At 36.8% G+C, this 22,482-nt stretch overlaps 1 pseudogene; it reads left to right on the forward strand.

Annotated features, from left to right (window-relative positions):
- Positions 1 to 2,648: 2,648 nt before the first annotated feature.
- On the forward strand, positions 2,649 to 3,419 carry LOC149249780 (putative inactive poly [ADP-ribose] polymerase SRO1; annotated as a pseudogene).
- The last annotated feature ends 19,063 nt before the right edge of the window (positions 3,420 to 22,482 follow it).

Here is a 22,482-nt window from a genome sequence, read left to right on the forward strand (position 1 = left end):
TGGGATCCAGATGAACCGCAACAATGTGTTCCACGCATTGCACATAAAATGTCTCACGGGGCAGTGGGAATGAAACATAATTTAATATATTCATCTTGGAATTGCAGAACAAATAATAATAATGGTAAAGAAATTAATAATAATAAATTGAAAAGGTAAAAAATGTCTAATAAGATAGAAATTCAAATTTTGTAAAAAAAAATTTTAGATACATAATTCCACAACATGAATGAAGTATTGTTTTTGATGTACAGCACGAATTAAAAGCAATATTCTTTTAATTAAAAATTAGTTATAGTTGAGTATTCTTGATCATTTTGATGACACAATTTTCATGAGCTAATTTACCGAGAATTATTAACCTGATAACTTATTTTACAATTTTGTTTAGGATTTTTGTTAGTCAACAAGATAACCTACTGAAAATATATTCATATTTGAATTCATGGCAAGAATTCATATAAACATAACTCCAATACTTATAATATATGTGTTATTACATTTTTGCATTTCCATTACAAAGCAAGATAACTCACTTAAAATATATTTATATTTAAGCTAGATTTGTTAACAAGGCATGCTATTTTGTTAAGTCATTATCCCACTCAAAATATATTCATATTTGAGTTCAACAAAAATTATTAGCACAACAACTTATTTTACCATTCTTTTTATTGTAAACTATAAATGGATGATATAACTTAAAAATTCACATAAAACAGAAATTGCAACTGGGTATTGCCAAAGTGTATATGCCAAACATGATTTCAATATATATATATTTTGATGTATGCAACTGAAACAATTTGCAAAGATGAGCTAAAAGAAGTAATTGAAAAGGGCACCCAAGAATGCTAACAAAATGGAGCTAAAGTCCCTCAAAATAAATCTATTACCCACTTGTTTGAAATGGGTCTTTGGTAAATTGGAAAAAGCTTTCAAGAACAAATATGTTTATTGGAGCAGGAAGCTCAAGTTGTGGAAACGTTGTTTGGCATAACAATGCTAGTGTCTTGTTGAAGCATCTATTTGAAAATAATTTTTACAAGAATGTTTCGAATATTAATAGTATTTTTTATTTTTTAAACAATGTATCCATTCATTATGATAATCAATCCTAATAATACTCAAAATTCATATTCAATTGTAAATATTATTTATGATAATTTTAAGAAGTGCTCCACACTCTACAACACATATATCATATTCAAAATTTAAATTCATGTGAAACATTATTTAAAGGTCTGTTTATTATAATTTTAAGAAAGCACTCCGCACTGTGAAAAACAAGATTTTAATAGGAATCAAAACCAACTAATAAAGAAACATAAACTATTGGTATCATAACATGAGCTTAAAAACCATTGATAACTTTACTGAGCCAAATTTAATCATTGATAATCTTACTGAGTCAAATTTACCTGCTCTTTCATTGTGTATTCAAGCACAACAATATATTAAGTCGAATACACATAACAAATCAGAGCCATGGTAAAATCCAAAAGCTCACTACCTAGAAAATCATTGCAACCCTTAAACAAGGAAATCCTATACATAGGGAATACTATATTGAATTGTGAATATTTCAAGTACTACTATTAACTTATCTTAAAATTTAAATCTTGATCTTGTGCCATCAAAATCTTCTTTTAATTTAGATTTTGGCTTTTATTTAAACTAAAGTACTTACCTAACATTAAATTTCAATTGATTAGTATAAACAGATGGAAATACTCGAATAATTCTAATAATTGGTTCACACACTAAACAAACAGTTGTTGCTTCCCCATATCCACAAAAATGAAGATAATTCATGGATACTCTACATCTAAACAAGAAATAACTAAATTTAATCCCAGTATATTCCTCATATAACATACACAAATATTTTTCAACAAAGAAAAATACTATCATGTTATTGTTGATTCCATAAAAAAAATATGCTTATGGTGATATAGTAGTAGCGAATAAAAAAAATTACAATTTGAAAAATCATACACCATTCATTTTCACTCTAAACTCATAAAAATATATTTTCTATGATAATTTGTTTTTTTTCTAAATTACTCTAAATAGAAAACATTTTATTATTATTAAAATTAACCAACTTAATATTCATATTAAAATAAATACCAATATATCTTATTAAACCAGAGATATCAATATATATATTGCCTATATCAACCAGATATTTTCGTTTGATAAATCTGATATTTCACGGGTGGACAAGCATGATTCAGAAGTCAGATTTAGATAAGGAAACGTCAAGATATCCCTAGAATCATTAAAGCTTTGGTAAGAAACGTTGTGAAGTCTTTCACGTCCTCAACGACGTCCCTGCCATTCCAATCGAGGGGATGCCCTGCAACCCCAATTCCCTAGGGATTGGTACGGATATTGTGCACATTAAATAGCCACTGTGGACTTCCGTCTAGTGTCATTGTCTTTAGTATAAGTTAGGCATGGTGTTAACATAAAGCATAGTTTAACTAATAGAGGATTATGGGATCTTGTTCAAATTTTGGTAGCTATTGTTTTTTAGAGTAGTAAATTTTGGTAGCTATTTATAGTAAATTTGAGTGGTGTAATTTGCAAAATTTAATGTTTCATAATCTTTTAAAACATTATATCTATATCTATATTTTTCTTATTTGCTTGGTTTTCTTCGTAGGTCACATATTGATTTGAGCGATGGGTCTCACACATGGATTGCTTGGATTGATATTCACGAGAAGTGTTTTTTCCTAAGGGTTTTCTGCCAGGAGAATCCCTCTTTTGACATCAAAATTTCCCTTAGGAAACCCTTGCAAACTCGAGAATGTGAAGTAATTACAAGTAATAAGAATGAAAAACCCACACTTGTGAAGTCTGAGTCGGAGGGTTCACTGGAACAGGGTTTTATCATTGAGTCAGAGAGTACACTGGAGATCATTCTCAACTATGTAATGAAGCTAAACTTCCAGAATGTGGTAATGTTGGAGTTTCCTACTCCAGATCTTCCACCAGCATTTCTCCAGAATTACAGTCAAGTTCATTTTTTGGTAGTGAGAAGATCAACAATTTGATGATTAAATTCGAGGATGGTGATAAAGAGTTTGTTGCAGTGCGAGACCGGTTCTTAGGTGGGCTTCAGACGCTTGTGGAATTAACGACTATTGTGGGCATCTATAGGACCGTGTCAGGACATGCTCGATCACAGACATTTCGAGCGCATGCAGAGGATGTTGCAAGAAAGTCCGCCTATGGTAATGCCAACATGAGTTATGCTTGGCATGACACCTCTAACAAGTCCATTTCTGGTATTATACTCCACGACTTTGGCCATCCCAAAACGCCAAAACATGGCACAACATATGGCATGGGTGTCTATATTGCACCTAAAAATTGTGCCTATATTAGGTATATGCACATCTACTTGAGCCTTCAATTGAATATTCTTCAATTTTGGTATAGTTTATTTTTGGGATTTTCTGCATTGACATTGCAACATTCTGAAGAATGATCATTTATTTGTTGGTAATTTTTCAATGGACAAATACCAAAACCAAAATAAAATTCACCACAGAGACAATGCTCTGTTTACTTTGTCCAGGATCTTTTGCAGACAACCTTTTAAAAACAAACTCACTCAGAACACAGCATTACACAGTCACAACACATTTCTATTAATTTAAAACTGAAACTCTGTTACATATTTCTTCCTCTGTGCAAAGAGGGATTCACAAAATAAAACTCTGCTGCTCTCACAGATTTTGATTTTCACTGCTGTGAATATTACAAAAACTTTTGTTTTACAATGGGGAACAAAAAAAATTACGACCCCTGTGGTATTCCTCATTAACGCACTGCTGTGCACCAAAAACTATTACCACTCTACGCAGCCACCACTCTATTACATACAGCACACAAAAAGAACTTGCGCCCGCTCTTACATAACAAAATATAAAAAAAACATATTAAAAATATAGTGTGTGCCCATAACGATAATAAAGGGCCTCACCTAAACTACATGAAACATATATAAAAATACATTAAAACGTGCCCATAACAAAATTTATGACATACACCTAAAACTACGACAAACACATAAATTCCATAAATCTTCTTCTACGGCGGTCAACGGAATGTCTAATACTCCACGCAATATTTAATTTGCTGCAGACTCGTGCACCTTTAGGAGATCGACGGCGGAGGACATTCAACCAAATCGGACGGTGGAGAGGATATCGGAAGGCACTTAACTGCTGAGCTTTACCTCCCGATGGGTCAAAGTTGCCTACGTCAGGCAAGAGCCACGTGCCAGCACCAAATTGCATCGGAGCAGATAGTATGGAAACAGCTTTTCGTTTGATAGCGGTGCGATATGCCCTGGCCGGTTTGTGGTTTCATGCTGGCGGTTTTGGGCTGCGTACGTAGGGCGTTGAAATTACATTTTCAACACTCCCCTTTAATTTCAACTGCTGGGCATTCGGTCATACCCAAACACTTCCTCAAAAATTCAAAGCTTTTCTGATCCAGCGGCTTTGTCAAGATGTCCGCAACCTGTTCTTGAGTCCTGCAGTGTTCTAGGACAATTTCTCCATTGTTCACCAATTCTCTGATGTAGTGAAACCTTGTATCAATGTGCTTCGTTCTCTTGTGAAACACTGAATTCTTTGACAATGCAATAGCTGAGCTATTGTCACAAAATATCACTGTCGCTTTTGCCTGCTCTTGGCCTAAGCTTCTCAACATTCTTCTCATCCACACTGCCTGACATGCTGCTGCTGTAGCTGCCACATATTCAGCCTCTGCTGTAGACAATGCTACAATGGATTGCTTCTTAGAAGCCCATGAGATGGCTCCTGAACCCATGTTAAAAACATAACCGGAAGTGCTCTTCCGATCATCTATACTTCCAGCCCAATCGCTGTCAGTGTATCCAACCAAATCTGAATGTTCTGAGGCATGATATAAAATTCCAAACATTTTAGTGCCTTTGACATACCTCAAAATTCTCTTTGCTGCCTGCCAATGTGCCTCCTTCGGCCTCTCCATGAACCTGGAAATTAAACTAACAGCATACATTAAATCAGGCCTAGTTGCTGTTAAATACATAAGGCTGCCTACAATGCTTTTGTAGAGGCTAGGATCAAAATCCTTGCTGCTGTCCTCTCTGCTGAGCTTTAATCCCATTACTGTGGGAGTGATTGCTGCCTTGCATTCTTCCATCTTAAATCTGCCCAAAACTTGATTTACATATCTTGCTTGAGATATAAAAATTCCTTTTTCATTTTGATCTACTTCTATGCCTAAGAAGTATCTCAACAAACCCATGTCAGTCATTTCAAATTCATTCTTCATGACTGATTTAAAATTCTCAATAAGATAAATATCATTTCCAGTGAAAATAACATCATCTACATACAAGACAACAATTAAAATTTTACCATCCTTTTCCTTGATGTAGACTGTGGGTTCTCCTTCACATTTGTCAAATTCATTATCCAATAGATATGAGTCTATCCTGCTGTACCATGCTCTTGGCGCTTGCTTCAGCCCATAAAGAGCTTTCTTCAACTTGCACACTTTGTGCTCTTCACCTTTCTTCTCATATCCGAGAGGCTGTTCCACATAGACCTCTTCCATTAACACTCCATTTAGGAATGCTGATTTCACATCCATTTGGTAGACTTTCCATTTGTTTTGTGCTGCTATGGACAACACTGCTCTCACGGTTTCCATTCTTGCAACCGGGGCGAAAGTCTCCTCATAATCTCTTCCATACTGCTGCTTGTAGCCTTTGACAACCAGCCTTGCTTTATGTCTTTCAATCTTTCCTTGAACATTGCTCTTGGTCTTGTAGACCCATTTCACACCAATGACATCTTTGCCTTTTGGTAACTCAACCAAATCCCATGTTTTGTTTCTCTCTATGGCATTCATCTCCTCATCCATAGCTTCTATCCATTTCTTATCTTTAATAGCTTCTTCAAAATGAATAGGATCATCAACATGACAATACAAGGCAAATAAGGAATTCATTCCTTCATTATAAATGTCACTTAGATTTCTAAATTTCTTACCTCTTTCACTTGGTGTGCAAGTGCTTGAAGATGCACTTGAATTTCCTCCTTGTGGTGTACTTGGAGAAGCACTCTCATTGATCCTCAATGGTGTACCTTGCTGTCCTTGTGTTGTCCTCAATGGTGTCCCTTGCTGTCCTTGTGTTGGCGCTGCTGTTTGGGGATTCATTTCAGCCACTTCCTCTTCATCTTCATCATGAGACAAACAGCTCTTGACATTCACTGTTTTCTCTATGCTTCCATCCCAAGCTTCCTCTTCAATGAATTGAACATCCCTGCTGACAAAGAACTTCTTGGTAGATGGAATGTACAGCCTGTAGGCTTTGGATTCATCACTGTATCCAATGAAGATGCATTTCTCCCCTTTGCTGTCCAACTTCCTCCTTAGCTGATCTGGTATGTGTGCATAGGCCACACACCCAAAAACTCTCATGTGGGTGACTCCTTGCTTTCTCCCACTCCATGCCTCTTCTGGCACCTTGTTCATCACTGCTTTTGTAGGACACCTGTTCAATATATAAACTGCACAATGTACAGCTTCAGCCCAATACTCATTTGGCAAATGCTTTGCCTTCAGCATGCTCCTCGCCATATCCATGATGGTTCTGTTTTTCCTTTCAGCAACTCCATTTTGCTGTGGAGTGTACCTTGCTGTAAACTGTTTATGAATTCCATTTTCTCTACAAAATCTTAGGAATTCCTTGGAGATATACTCACCTCCTCTATCAGTTCTCAATACTTTTATGTGCAGCCCGCTTTGGTTCTCCACAAGTGCTTTGAAATTTTGGAATTTCTCAAACACTTCACTTTTGTTTTTAAGGAAATATATCCAAGTCTTTCTTGTACAGTCATCAATGAATGTCAAGAAATATAGGCTGCCAGCTAATGATGGAGCTTGCATTGGTCCACACAAATCTGAGTGGATGATCTCTAAGGGTGTCTTTGCCCTTATGCTCTTCCCTGATGGAAAACTTTCTCTGTGTTGTTTTCCCAAAATGCAGCCTTCACAAAGGCTGTCCGGCTTCTCTATCAATGGCAATCCTTTCACCATTCCTTTCCTGCTCAATAAGTTTAGGCCTCCAAAATTTAGATGCCCGAATCTCAAGTGCCATAACCAATTTTCATCCTTTGGCACGCTTTGGAAGGCCTCTTGGGTGACTGCTGCAATTTCACCTTTGTTTTTCATGTCTGCCCTGATCCGGAGAGGGAACATCCTGTTCCTTGTCATCTTCACTTCAGCAATGCATCTTTTGCTGGGTGGTATGTCCATGATGGTGCACACATCATTTTTAAAGAAAACATTGTACCCCTTATGGACAAGCTGTCCAATACTCAAGAGATTACATCTCATTCCGGGGACATAGTATACATCTGCTATGGTTTTCCTTTCTCCTTGCTTTGAAAGTATTTTTATTTCTCCTTTTCCCATAACAGACACTTTACTATCAGTTCCTAGTGTGACTTCTGATTTCACATTTTTATCTAGGGCAGAAAAGAAGGCTATGTTTCCGGTCATATGGTTGCTGCAACCTGAGTCTAAAAACCATATGTCCTCACTATGTGTTTCAGCCATGTTACAAGCTAACAGGACATTTTCTTGACTGCTGTTTTCTCTTGTAACATTTGCATTTTGTCTGCTGTTCATATCATGTTGTTTCTTTCTACAATCACTAGCATAATGTCCATACTTTTTGCAATAATAGCATTGAACATTAGATTTATCATACCTTTGTCCTTGAGCCTGATATTGTCCTCCTTGTTGGCTGCTGCCTTGGCCTTGGTTCTGATTTGTATTGCTGCCTCTTCCTTGTGCATTTGATGGGTTGTTCCTTCCACCTCTGTTCTGGCTTCTGCCTCTTCCTCTTCTGTTTCCTCTGCCTTGACCTCTTCCTCTTCCAAAGGACATCTGGGTCTTGAAGGCTTGCTCAAGGGATGAGTTTTCATTCCTACTCAACCTCTGCTCATGAGTTATCAGTGATGCATGTAGCTCATCAACTGAATAACTTGAGAGATCCTTTGTCTCTTCAATGGTGGTGACTATGGCATCAAACCTTGAGGGTAAGACCCTCAATATTTTCTCCACAATTCTTCTGTCTTCAATGGTTTCTCCATGAGTTCTCATTTGTGTGATTACACCAATCACATGAGTGAAGAATGAGTCAATGTTATCTGACTCCTTCATGTTCAAGTTCTCAAAATCCTTTCTCAGCAATTGTAGTTTTGCTGTCTTCACTCTCTCCATGCCTTGATAGGCTGTCTTAAGGGTTTGCCATGCTTCATTGGCTGTCTTAGCTGCTGCTAACCTTGGAAACATACTCTGGTCTACTGCTAGATACAACAACACACGGGCTTTTGAGTCCTTCTTCCTATTGTTCTTCAGCAGATCCTTCTCTCCCTGAGTTAATGCATTGAACTCAGTTTCATCTGCTGGTTCTTCAAAACCTTCTTCAACTATTTCCCATAAATCTTGGGAAGCAAGCAGGGCTGTCATAGTTATTGACCAGTAGTCATAGTTCTTCCCATTAAACTGTGGGAGCTGGGTGTTAAACAAACCCATACCAGTGCTTGTGCTGGCCATTCCTTAACTGTGTATTTAAAACACTGACTGTCTTTTCAATAACAAACAAGATAGCTATGAAGAATACCTGAATCCTTTGTTGTCTGAGTTTTCTGTCTGCCTGAGAAGTTTTGCTGCAGCAACAACCTTCTCCCTTCAGCTTCTTTGTCTCCTTCAAAGAGCCTAAGCCTGCTCTGATACCACTGTTGGTAATTTTTCAATGGACAAATACCAAAACCAAAATAAAATTCACCACAGAGACAATGCTCTGTTTACTTTGTCCAGGATCTTTTGCAGACAACCTTTTAAAAACAAACTCACTCAGAACACAGCATTACACAGTCACAACACATTTCTATTAATTTAAAACTGAAACTCTGTTACATATTTCTTCCTCTGTGCAAAGAGGGATTCACAAAATAAAACTCTGCTGCTCTCACAGATTTTGATTTTCACTGCTGTGAATATTACAAAAACTTTTGTTTTACAATGGGGAACAAAAAAAATTACGACCCCTGTGGTATTCCTCATTAACGCACCGCTGTGCACCAAGAACTATAACCACTCTACGCAGCCACCACTCTATTACATACAGCACACAAAAAGAACTTGCGCCCGCTCTTACATAACAAAATATAAAAAAAAACATATTTAAAATATAGTGTGTGCCCATAACGATAATAAAGGGCCTCACCTAAACTACATGAAACATATATAAAAATACATTAAAACGTGCCCATAACAAAATTTATGACATACACCTAAAACTACGACAAACACATAAATTCCATAAATCTTCTTCTACGGCGGTCAACGGAATGTCTAATACTCCACGCAATATTTAATTTGCTGCAGACTCGTGCACCTTTAGGAGATCGACGGCGGAGGACATTCAACCAAATCGGACGGTGGAGAGGATATCGGAAGGCACTTAACTGCTGAGCTTTACCTCCCGATGGGTCAAAGTTGCCTACGTCAGGCAAGAGCCACGTGCCAGCACCAAATTGCATCGGAGCAGATAGTACGGAAACAACTTTTCGTTTGATAGCGGTGCGATATGCCCTGGCCGGTTTGTGGTTTCATGCTGGCGGTTTTGGGCTGCGTACGTAGGGCGTTGAAATTACATTTTCAACATTATTCACCATGCTGCAGTGCAGTGTACTCGGATGTTGATGAAAATGGAGAAGAGCACATGGTGTTGTGCCGTGTGATAATGGGGAATATAGAGCAGGTCAAGCATGGTTTAGAACAGTTTCATCCCAGCAGTGAACACTTTGATACCGGTGTAGATGAACGTAAAAATCTGAAGCGCTACATTGTTTGGAGTACCCACATGAACACACATATATTGCTAGAATATGTTGTTATCTTTACACTATGCAACTAAAACAACAAAAACAATAAAGATGGATTCTTCAATAGTTCTGAGATAAAAATGTTTTAACGCCTACCTAAATCCACCGAAACTTTTATACTGAACACGGAACACGAGCCAGACTTCTTCGCTGGTTTCCCTGGATTGTTTGTGAGATTCTAAAAACGGACGCTCTGTTATACTGATCACGGTCTCAGTAATTCTCTGTTTCCTTGAATCACAAGATGGATGATGAACTAATAAAGGGTTGGGTTGCTGATGAGCTGTGAATCGCAGGATGATGAACTGATAAAGGGTTGGGTTGCTGATGAGCTGTGACGCGAGACGACAGAGAACTGTTCATCTTCATGGAAGCAGGTCGTGTACAACATAAATTAGAAGCAGGTTGTGCGCACAACAGAAATGAAACAGGTCGTGCACAACATGAATCGAAAGCAGGTTGTGCGCACAACATAAATCATTATGGAGATGGGAGTATTGAACTAAAATGCAGCCATGTTGTTTTGGAGAGACCTAGAACAATAATGAATGGGCAGATGTCGAATACCAACCTAAAGTGCACCTATGCTGTTTTGGACAGACCCAAAGCAATAATGAATGCGCAGATGTCAACTTGAGAGAATAAAAAATTGTGTGCCAGATGTATAGGAAATGTGTAGACTAAAAAGAAAAATAAGAACTGAAAATTGAATATCCATGATGGAAGTTACCCTCAGATCAACTATTTTACCATATCCTTGTTCGTAAAGGTCAGAAAGTTAGTGTTCTTAATGATCCCCGAAAGAGCCCTAGGAGAGATGATCCAACGTGCAAGATAGAAAATGATACGGTTTACAAAGGCTCAATGTAAGTTACGGGAGGCATAATCACTAAGGTTTTTAAAATGTTATTTAAGTGAGGGGAGGCATAATCGTTAAGGTTTTCAAAATGTTACGCAAAAATATATGTAAGTGTAGGAAAGAGGTTGAGTGTATATATATGAAAATTTTTAAAACTTTTAATATCGTTATATTGTTATATTTATCATTAGTTTGTTAATTTCTATCACATAATTTTAAGATATAATAAAATAATTTAAAAGTTTATCTATTTTTTTTTCTAATAATAAAAATAAAGTAGTTAATATTTTTATTATATAATGTGATTGAAGTTACACCAATTTTATATGTTTATATATTTTTTATCTATTTTACTATTCAACAATATCTAAGTTAAAAGAAATTTGCATTCAATTTAATAATAATTAACACATATTTAACTTTATATATTTAGTTTATTTTCACTTATCTTAATATTTAATATATTTCAATTTCAAAAGAATTTATGTTAAATTTATTAATAGCACATATATTTAACTTAATTTGATTATTTATAGGTTTAAGAATATTAAATTCCCATAAAAATTTTAAATGTTATGTTATTTTACATAAAAATTTTAAATGTTATGTTATTTTACATACGTTAAGGTTTCATAAAAACAAGGTTTGAAGTTGTTTTTTTAATTGACTTATTCTTGATTTGCTCGTAGGTAGTGTATCTATGTTATGGTAAGTAAAATTTTAAGGAGCATTTATCATAACAAAGAAATCTAATTAACCATAATAATTATTCACTAATAAAATTCTACAATTACAAAGAGACAAAAAAATTCATTCCACATTCATATACATTTTAAGGTGGAATGTGCTATTCTTTAGTAATTACACCTTATTAACTTGAAATCTTTGCTTATGTAATGACTATCAATCCTCCACCCTTTATTCGATTATTTTCATTTAATAATAGTTTAAACTTAGATAATGCAAGTCTATATTTGTATTTTTCTATTTGTTGAAAACTTAAAGATAATTTAAACTTCAAACTATTATTTTAGAGTTCAATGAAAGGTTAAATTAGTTTTTTATTTATTTAGATCTATGACTTATTTCTTAAATCTAAATTGACTATTTCTTTATATTTATTTTTTATTTATAGATAATATCTTTTAAGCTAACTATGTTAAGTTGTTTCTTTTTGTAAGTTTTTAAAATTATTTATTTATTGTAATTGTTTTGCATGTAGGTAAATTATTTAAACAGAAATGCTTCCAAAAAGGAAGGGTTAATAAACTATAGACAATTTTGTTTATATCCTAAAACATCAAAGACTTCTAACGTTAAAGATATTCCATATATACCTCATTTGAATGATGATTCTAATGAAGATATGAATGAAGAGTTTGTTTTTGATCTGAAAATTCTTGGCCATGAAAAGGAAGGACATGATGGTGGATCTAGTAGTTCGAGGAGGAAGGCCTTATCGAAACATGATTTTCGAGTAGAGTGGATGATAAAAAATCCTTGGGTGTATAGTATCAATGTTGAATATCGCAAGACTCATATGAAGTGTCAAAATTGTGAGAAATACAAGGCTCAAGGTCCATGGGGTATCGGAAATGGATTTAATACCATTCAATATGATGTTGTGACAACTCATGCAAAATATATTATTCATCAAACATCAACTCAGAGAAATTTGTATGAAACTGAAAGGTTGGAAAAGCCCATTAAAGAAAATACAGTGGTTATAAGTGAGGCTAATAAGGAAATGGTCATAACCACCATGTAGTTAGCATATTTTAAAGTAAGAAAAGATATTTCAATTGCTACTTATGAAGATCTTTGTCATCTTCAAATGCATCTACAAACGCCTAATATGCCTTCTCGAGTGGATTATTCTTCCTACATAAATATAAAAGAAGCTACTAAATTTATTCACTCTATATCAAACTATCTTAAAGAGGTGCAAACTAGAAAAGTGTTAGAAAACCCATTTTTCTCTATAATGTTAGATGAAAGTACAGGCAATGGTTTGGAACAACACCTTGTTGTGTATTCTACATATCCATACTTAAAAGGTTTGGACCCTCTAGTCTCACAATTTATGAAAATCATTATTGTTTCTCGTGGAAAAGGAAAGACTATATATGATACCATCATTAATTTAAACGAAACAAGGTAGTTGAAAAATCAGAAACTAATAGCAGTTTCGACTGATGCTGTTTCATCTATGGTTGGATGTGAAAATGGATTTGTCATTTTGTTAAATAATGATATACCAAATCTTATTGGTACTCATTGCATGCAAATATTGAAGCACTTGTAGCATCAGATGCTTTGAAAAGGATGCCAGAGTTTTTGTATGTTGAGAAAATAACAAACAAGGTATACTCATGGGTTGGAAATTTAGCAAAGAGAAATAATGAACTCATTACTTTATTAGAGATAATGAAATTAGAATTATTGAAGGTTATTCAAATCCATGGGATTCGATAGCTTTCTAGGGGTCAAGTGGTTAAAAGACTAGTTACATTGATGCTTGCTATTTTGAGCATGTGGAAGAGAGAAAGAAAGAAATCATGGTATCATAAGGAAATGATTTTTCCAGTTCAATTTTGTTTGAATATGTTTGTTGATGTTTCAAGGGAGTTGAATAATCTAAATGAAAAAATTCAAGAAGATAATGCGGATTTCACATTTCTTGGAATAATTATTAACCATGCACTAAATACTCTTAAAATATAATTTTGTAAACCAAACTCTTTTGTAGAAGGTGTTATGCATCTTACTAAATTTTCGAAAGACTCTAAAGATGGTTTCCTTGAAAATGTTGAGAAAGATGGGAATTCCCATAGACATTATCTTTTATATATCTCAATCCTTGATGAACAATTGTCACAACCAATGTTAGCTTGAATTGATGGCTCCCTTGAGAGTTGCATACAAATTACAAGAAATTATGTCCAAACATTGATTGAGAGTTTCAATTAAATATTTCTATATCTTCATCTTTTTAATCCAACAAGTCTGTTTATTCCTTGTCATTATCCATCAGATATTTATGTCAGAGAAAATAATGCAAAGCATTGGGATGAATTTTTTTTTTCATATTTGCAATATACAACATGTAATGGAGGTGAAAATGTACTAATGTTTGATATTACAACTTGTAAAATAGAATTATATCAATTTATTGATGTGGCTTATTTGAATGGAGAAAGATTCCCAATGTAATATGCATGGAAACTATTTTCTCAAACAAAGATTGGCACTCTAGGTATCCAAATATGATAAAATTATGGCAAACAATGCTTCTCATACCAACGAGCACCATCCCATGTGAACGAGGGTTCTCTAAGAAAAACATGATCAAAGATATAAGGAGAATAAGACTATCAATTAACACACTTGATGCATCGATACATATATCATTAACAGGTCCTAACATGACAGAGTTGAAATGAGAACGGGTTTATGAGATTTGGCAAGCTGCAAAGGAAAGAAGACTTTTTGACATGTGATAATTATTAAGTTATATGGTCTTTTACTTTACACAAAGTTTATATATATATATATATATATATATATATATATATATATATATATATATATATATATATATATATATATATACATATGACTTTTCTTGTTTTCTATTATATTTATATTTTTGATATGAAATTTTAATATTTTGTGTGTATTGATGTGATGCAGGAGCATCCAGCTCAGGGAAGGACATGGATGGGAGTTTGTCTCTTTCAAACAGTTTTAGTTTCATTTGTTTTCATTTTCTAGGAGTGGTTGTCTCAGCAAATGTTAATGTTTGCTTACGTATTTATTTTTACTTTTTTTTTAGTTTTATTAAAAATTTGTTTTTGACTTACAAAGCAAGAAAAAAAAGTTATTAAGAAACCATTTAATGTAACCACATATGTAACTACTGGCAGTTTGCTAACTGTCTAGTGTTCTCTACAAAACGAAAAGAGAAAGCAACTAATGTAATCTTTTTCCATATTAGAATTTAACAAAGAAAAAGCACATAAACATTTTCTGAAGACAAAATCTGAATCCATTCATGTTACAGCTCTAGAGTTATTCCTACAGAATATTGTTAAATTATTTTCTTTTCCACAAGCACAGTAAATACACATAGGTGAACAGTAAGCACCAAAAGCGAGGAGAGCTCCCAGATAAGCAGCAGCACAAACAGAGCAAATATACGAAGGAACGAGAAAGCCATTATCCACAAAGACAAGCTTCAGGTACATAACCAATTACATTCCCATTTTCCTTTGCAAAATTTAAACAATCGAATTTACAACATATATATATATATATATATATATATATATATATATATATATATATATATATATATATATATATATATGTTTGTCAAAAATTGAGCACTACAGTATATTGTTCAAACGACCAATAAATAGAACATAGTCGACCGAACTACAAACCCCTGCGAGGTCATTGCAGGACTGTTTAAATACATATATAACCACAAATAGTAGAGTCGCAATGGAGCCACAGGCACAATGACAGGAAAATGCAGAGCCAAGCCAAACCACAACTAGAGACTCCTAAACCCTATGAACAAGTAAACCCTCAGTCAATCAATAGGAAGACACCAAGGAGCGACCCTACCCGGTTCAGGTGTAGGAGACATGGTGTGAGGACCACAAACATGCCGTCGCTCATCTGCATTGGCCAACCACCAGGCCATCAGTAACAAGTACAAAAAAAGGCTACAACTACGTTAACAAAATGCAACCAGGACAGAGGGCAGAGTTGTGAGAACTTACCAGGGAAGAGCCGAGCCTGTGTAAGGTGCCAGAGAAGCCACAGAGCCGAGGTCACAGCCACAGAGTTGCTCACTGCCATGAGGAGTAGAGGCTGTCAGTGACTGATAAAAACAAAGTAAAAGTGACTAGCATAGAAAGAGGGATTACCTTCGGGAGACTGCTGAGTGGAAGCCGAAAGCTGAGTGACTCCATAGTCGCAACCTGAGATAAAACTAAACAAATAATCAACTTGTGAAAGCCAGTGCATGGAGGGGAGACAAATAAAGTAATGCTGCAACTAAAAATACAAATATATCCAAGAAAAAGTTGACAATAGAGATCGATACCGAGGGTTTCACACCTAGGTCTCGAAGCTGAGCACATAATAGGCCGAGACATCATCCACAGGTGGAAATCCACACCAAATTGCAAACCAAGCATAGTCAAAGTGAAATATCAAATAAGTGACAGAGAAAACCCTCATGTAGCAGAACTAGAGACCTCATCAGTAGCAAAGAGACACAACAAAACGGACATAGTAAATGAAATGAATAGTCAGGGTTTTGGGGCATAGAAGGAGCGGGAAGGAACAGAGCTGAAGGCCTGGACACATGTCCTCGTCTCCATAAACCACCAGTACCACAGCATTAAATACCAACCACTGCTTAATAAAATTCCAATCAACAACTTTATCATTAACCCGAAAGTCTTAAGGGCTAGACCCATCAAATTTTGGTATCAGAGGAGGAACAGTTAACTGATTTTCTTATAAAATGGAAGCTAGAAGAAGAGGTCATGAAAGAGCTATTGGAAGAGTAGTAGATGAGGAATTGAGGGAAGAGATTAGGATCCTGAATGCCCATTTGGTGGCAGTAGAAGCAGGAAGGATAAGGGATCCGGAAGTAGGGGATGACAGTGAGGAAGAAGCTGTAGTTACAACAGATGGATTAGATGAAGAAGGACCTGAAATCAAATTGTTAAGGTCAGTCTTGTTGGCTAGCCGTAAGCCAAAGCCTAAAATTCCGAATTATGACGACAATTTGTCTAGAGAAGTGTTGTTGGATTGGATTAGTGAGCTGGACAAGTATTTTGAATGTGAGGAGGTCAGTGAAGATAGGAGAGTTAAATTCGTTGCCACCAAGCTGAAAGGACACGTGGCCTTATGGTGGGACAGTGTCCAAGCAGAGAGGAGAAGCTTGAATAAGTTACTAATTAAAAAGTGGACCAGAATGGTTGCCAAGATGAAGGGCATGTTTTTGCCCAAAGATTACCAAAGTGCTCTGCATCGACAGGTACAGAATTTGAAGCAGAGAGGAATGATGGTGAAAGAATATACTGAATAATTCTATCGGGTGAATTTGAGAGTTGGTTATACTAAAGACACCCCAGAAAAGACAACAAGGTTTGTGAATGGCGTAAGGCTGGAGATATTGGATGAGATACGTATTCTTTCTCCGAAAACCGTAGAGGAATCATACCAGAGTTCCTTAAAGGCAGAGGAGAAGATCACAAGAAAGCAGAATGCCAGGAGAGGACAAGGAACTAGCAGTGGGAAAGGACAATCCTTTGGCAGAGGAAGAACTGCCAACAACAGTGAAGAGGGCAGCAATTCAAAGACCTTGAGGATAGCATAAAAGGAAGGTAGCACTAGGAGAGGAAGTGGAAATGGTAGAGGTAGAGGAGCTGCCTACCAGTGCTACAAGTGCCACAAGTGGGGGCACATATCCTTTGAGTGTCCTGAAGGAGAATAGGCTGGTCAAAGAGGAGCATGTGTTGCTCAGACAGAAGAAGCAGAGGCATTGCCTCAAGAGGTAGAGAATATACCAGAGATAGGAGAGGCCTTAGTCTTGAACAAGGTACTATTGAAACCAGCAAAGGAAACCACTGAAAAAACCAAAAGGAAGGAATTATTTCGGACTGTGTGCAAGTCACATGGAAAATGCTGCAAACTGATTAAAAACAGTGGAAGCACTAATAATCTGGTTGCAACAGAGATGGTGGAGAAATTAGGTTTAAAACAATTGAAGCACCCAACTCCCTATAAGGTGTCATGGTTACGGAAGGGTCACCAACTGCTAGTTAATGAGCAGTGTGAGGTGGAATTCCATATTGGCAAGTATGGGGACAAAGTGATTTGTGATGTCATGCCCATGGACATGTGTCATATTCTGCTAGGTAGACCACGACAGTATGATCAAAAAGTTGTTCATGATGGGAAAATAAATTGTTACAAGTTTGTTAAGGATGGGATTAAGAATACGCTAGTACCCATCAAGGAGGAAGAAACAATAGAGACTAGTGGAACAAAAGTATTACTGGTGGGTGGAAAATAATTTTTGAAACAGATTGAAGATGACAAGGTGAAGTATGTTGTTGTAAGGAGACCAAGAACAATGTTGTTGTGCACTGAAATTTATGATTTAACTAAATAAATCCAGGAAATGTTACAGGAATTCAGTGACATTGTGGTGGATGATCTACCAAATAAATTGCCACCAAAGTGGAGTATCAGTCATCACATATATTTCATCTATGGAGCTAGTTTACCGAATAAAGATGCTTACTGAATGAGCCCCAAACACAATGAGGAGATTAGGAAATAGGTACAGGAGTTGCTGGATAAGGGACTAATTCGAGAAAGTTTAAGCCCATGTGCAGTTTCAATAGTTCTAGCTCCCAAGAAAGGAGGCAAGTGGCGGATGTGTATAGATTCATGAGCAATAAACAAAATTATGATCATATATAGATTTCCATTTCCACGAATGGATGACATGATGGACTGTTTGAGTGGGGCAACATATTTTTCAAAGATAGATCTGAAGAGTGGATACCACTAGATTAGAATCCAAGAAGGGGACGAATGGAAAACAACTTTTAAAACTAATGAAGGGTTGTATGAATGGCTGGTGATGCCATTTGGGTTGAGTAACACCCCTAGTACTTTTATGCACTTGATGAATGAGATGTTGAAGGAGTTCATTGGGAAATTTGTGATTGCGTATCTTGACGATATACCGATTTTCAGCAAGACCAAGGAGGAACATTTTCGACATGTTGGATATGTTCTAGGGAAATTGCAGCAAAACAAGTTGCTGATAAATCTGAAAAATTTACTTTCTTTCAGAAGGAGTTAGTCTATTTGGGTTTTGTGATTGCAGAAAATGAGCTGAAAATGGACCCAAAAAATGTTGCAGCTATACTTAGCTAGCCATCCCCTAAGAGTCTGTTCGAAGTTCAAAGTTTTCATGGGTTGGCAAGTTTCTATCACAAGTTTATAAAAGATTTTAGTGGAATCTGCGTACCTATGTTGGATACACTCAAGAAGGCAAGTTAACCTTTTCAGTGGACTGAAGCTGTAGAGAAGAGCTTCCAATTATTGAAGAAGAAGATCACTGAGAGGTCAATTTTGAGGCTACCTGACTTCACAAACTTTTTCAAGTTCGTTGTGATGCCAGTGGTACAACCATTGGAGCTGTACTCAACCAAGAAGACAAACTAGTAGCCTATTTCAGTGAAAAATTAAATGAAAACAGGCAAAAGTATACGTCTTATGACAAGGCGTTTTATGTCATCGTCCAATCCTTCAAGCATTAGAGGCATTATTTGTTGGGTAATGGATTTGCCTTGTTTTCTGATAATTCTGCATTACAGTATGTTATGCAGCAACATAAGATGAATCGCAAACATGCAAAATGGGTGGAGTAATTACAGAGCTTTACATTCGTATTGAAGCATATCAGTGGTCAAGCGAACAAGGTAGTATATGCACTAAGCAGAAGAGTTCTACTCTTGCAGGAGAGCACGATACAAGTGTTGGGATTTGAACACCTGAAGGACTTGTATCAAACAGATGCAAATTTCAAGGAGGCTTATGAAGCCTGCCAGAATCCATTGTTGAGGAACAATAGTCCATGGCTGGACTATAACTTGCAGGAGGAGCTATTATTCAAGGGAGGACAACTGTGTGTCCCAGAATGTTCGATGAGGGAGAACATCATTCAGGAAAACATAGTGGAGGTCTAGCTGGACATTTTGACATTGATAAGACCTTGGATCAGCTCAGTCATTTCTATTACTGGCCAAAGATGCGAAGAGACATACAACGGTATGTGACCAAGTGTAAGATATGTCATTTGGTGAAAGGGCACAGTTAGAACACGGGGTTATACACACCCTTGCCTATTCCAAATAGACCGTGGGACTTAGTCAGTCTGGACTTTGTCCTAGGTCTGCCCAAAACACAACGGGGTTTTGATTCCATCATGGTGGTGGTGGACCGATTCTCGAAGATGGCACACTTTATCCCTTGCAGAAAAACCAGTGACGCTACCCATGTAGCACACTTGTTTTTCACCAAAGTCGTCAGACTACATGGCTTACCTAAGTCCATAATTTCCAACAGGGACATGAAATTCACAGGGCATTTTTGGCGCACCTTGTGGAAAAAGCTGGACACAAAGTTAAATTTCAGCTCCGCTTATCACCCACAGACTGATGGGCAAACGGAGGTGGTGAATAGAAGTTTAGGAAACCTGCTGCAAAGTCTAGTTGGAGAAAATTCACGAATGTGGGATCATGTACTTGCTCAAGTGGAATTCGCTTACAACGATTCATCGAATTGAAGCACAAGAAGTAGTCCTTTTCAGATCTTGTATGGAATGCATCCCTGAGGAGTGCATGAGCTATGGGATTTGGGACAGTTAGAGAAAAGAAGTGCTGACGGGCAAGACTTTGCAAGAGAAATTAACGACCTACATGAGCAGGTGAAGATGAAATTACAGGACAGTAGTCAGAGTACAAATAGAAAGCAGATCTGAAACGACATGAGGTACAATTTAATGTAGGGGATCAGGTCCTAGCGCATCTACACAAGGAAAGATTTCCTAAGGGCGAATATAATAAGCTGAAATTCAAAATAATTCGACCATGTAAAATTCTGCATAAGTTTTTAGCAAATGCCTGTGACCTGCAATGGCCTCCAGGTATAGGAATATCGCCCATTTTTAATGTGGAAGATTTATTCCCATACACTGCCAATCTAGAAGAGGACAGTTTGGCATAGCCAAAGCAGGACACCCAGGAAAGGAGTAGTTTGTGGATGAGACAAATGCCTATGGCTCAGCCACTTGAAATCGAAGGAATCCTCGACACACAATTGGCCAGGTGGACTCGGAGAAAGGAGTACCTACAATACCTCATCAAGTGGAAGAACCATGTTGTAGGGAAAAGTATCCGACTCGGATGACCCTATCCCACTCTAAGGGTGATAGTACCTCAGCAACAACTGTAAAGAAAACTACTTAAGGTTTACTTCTTTATGAAAGCAAGAGAGAATGAAGAAATGCACTAACCGTTGCCTTGCGCTTAATGTCGTATCCAAACTCTTCTCTTTGCTTGCTTGCTCCCAGCTCCTTGCTCTTTTGCTGGCCCAGCTACAATGAGATCCTGCAAAATAACAAAGAAGGAAACTACAAGAAGCATGCAATCATAACTGATTCAAGGATTAGCATAAATCAAATATACAATTATCACAATATATCATTGAAACAAGTGCATATAGAAGAACCTCAATAGCTTTTATTAATAGAAGAAGTAAAGTTCTAAGAAGGTTACAACCATTGAAGGCCCCAATCCAGTAACACTTCCCAGCAGAAAGAATTTCTCCTCTTCACCTCCTTCAAGCAATCACCCAATAGCTCTATAGTGAAACCAACAACATATCATTACTTTGCACAAAATTCCAGCCTCCTGAGCTCATAGGAGAGAGCTCAATATATAGATGAATTGAGAAAGGATGAGTCAGCTTGCAACTGATGTGTAGCTGCCTTGTGTCCTCTCTCTCTTCAGTTGATCTTCAGTTCTTGAGTCCACTTGGAGAACCTTGCTTCCACTTGGAGAAACAGAGCCTCTGACTCATCACAAGGCGAAATCCCTGATCCAAGTGTCATTTTTGGAAGATTCCAGAGCAATGACTCAGTGTGCCACTTGTCCCATCTCGCTCAGCGCAGGTGGCCTTTGTTCTACCTGCTTTGCAACGCAGGTACACCATGGAGGAGTTGAGTTTCAGCGCAGAAGCCTAGTGGAGCACCTGCTTTGATTTCAGGATTGCTTGTTTTTGAGTGTTTTCAGGTGGAGAACTGATCTGAGAGCTGTTGGTTTGCTGACCTTGTTCCTCTAGGGGTAGGAACATCATGTTTAGGGACTTTGGATCCCTTGGATTATTGACAATTCATGCCTGATGCTGCAAGGCACAAAATTGTCTATAACAGATGCCCCCTAAAGTATGAGGTCGTTTATCGGGTGAAATGCTTTATTAGGAGGATCCGAAGTTCATTCAATCTGCTAAGAAGTGTCCTGTAATAAGATACAATACAATACATTATTTTTCATACTTTTTCATGATCTAGCTGAGGCGGGCATTCCCATGCTCAGCTTTATAAATTCATTTTGGTACATAGAACAGACGATCGTCTGATGGTAGACTAATAATTTTCTGCTGAAATTATCATCCTTTGAGAAGGATGATCATCTGCTGTAATGATGTACACACCAAATGTCTTTATATTCTGAATATATATCGCAGCCCAGATGGATGAAACTAGATCCGGGGTCTTCAATCTCTTCCGATCTTCACTCGATGTACAATTCGATCCATGTGAGAATTTCTTGAAGTCGAACATGGAAAGACATCGCTTGATTACCGGTCAATGATGTAAACCGTTAACAAGCGCGAGAGGAATCACCGATAAGGATGATGACCCTCAAGGTACAGCAGTACAATTCACATGGTGGGAATAAAGGACTTGGCGTCGACCACCATGCGAAATCCTCTGGTCGAAGGTCATTGATGTATACCTGTCGCCGGAAGTGAGAAACT

This window comes from Pinus tabuliformis, chromosome 7, assembly GCF_031772625.1.
Source record: "Pinus tabuliformis cultivar Carrire ecotype Pingquan chromosome 7, CPIR1, whole genome shotgun sequence".
Taxonomy (NCBI): domain Eukaryota; kingdom Viridiplantae; phylum Streptophyta; class Pinopsida; order Pinales; family Pinaceae; genus Pinus; species Pinus tabuliformis.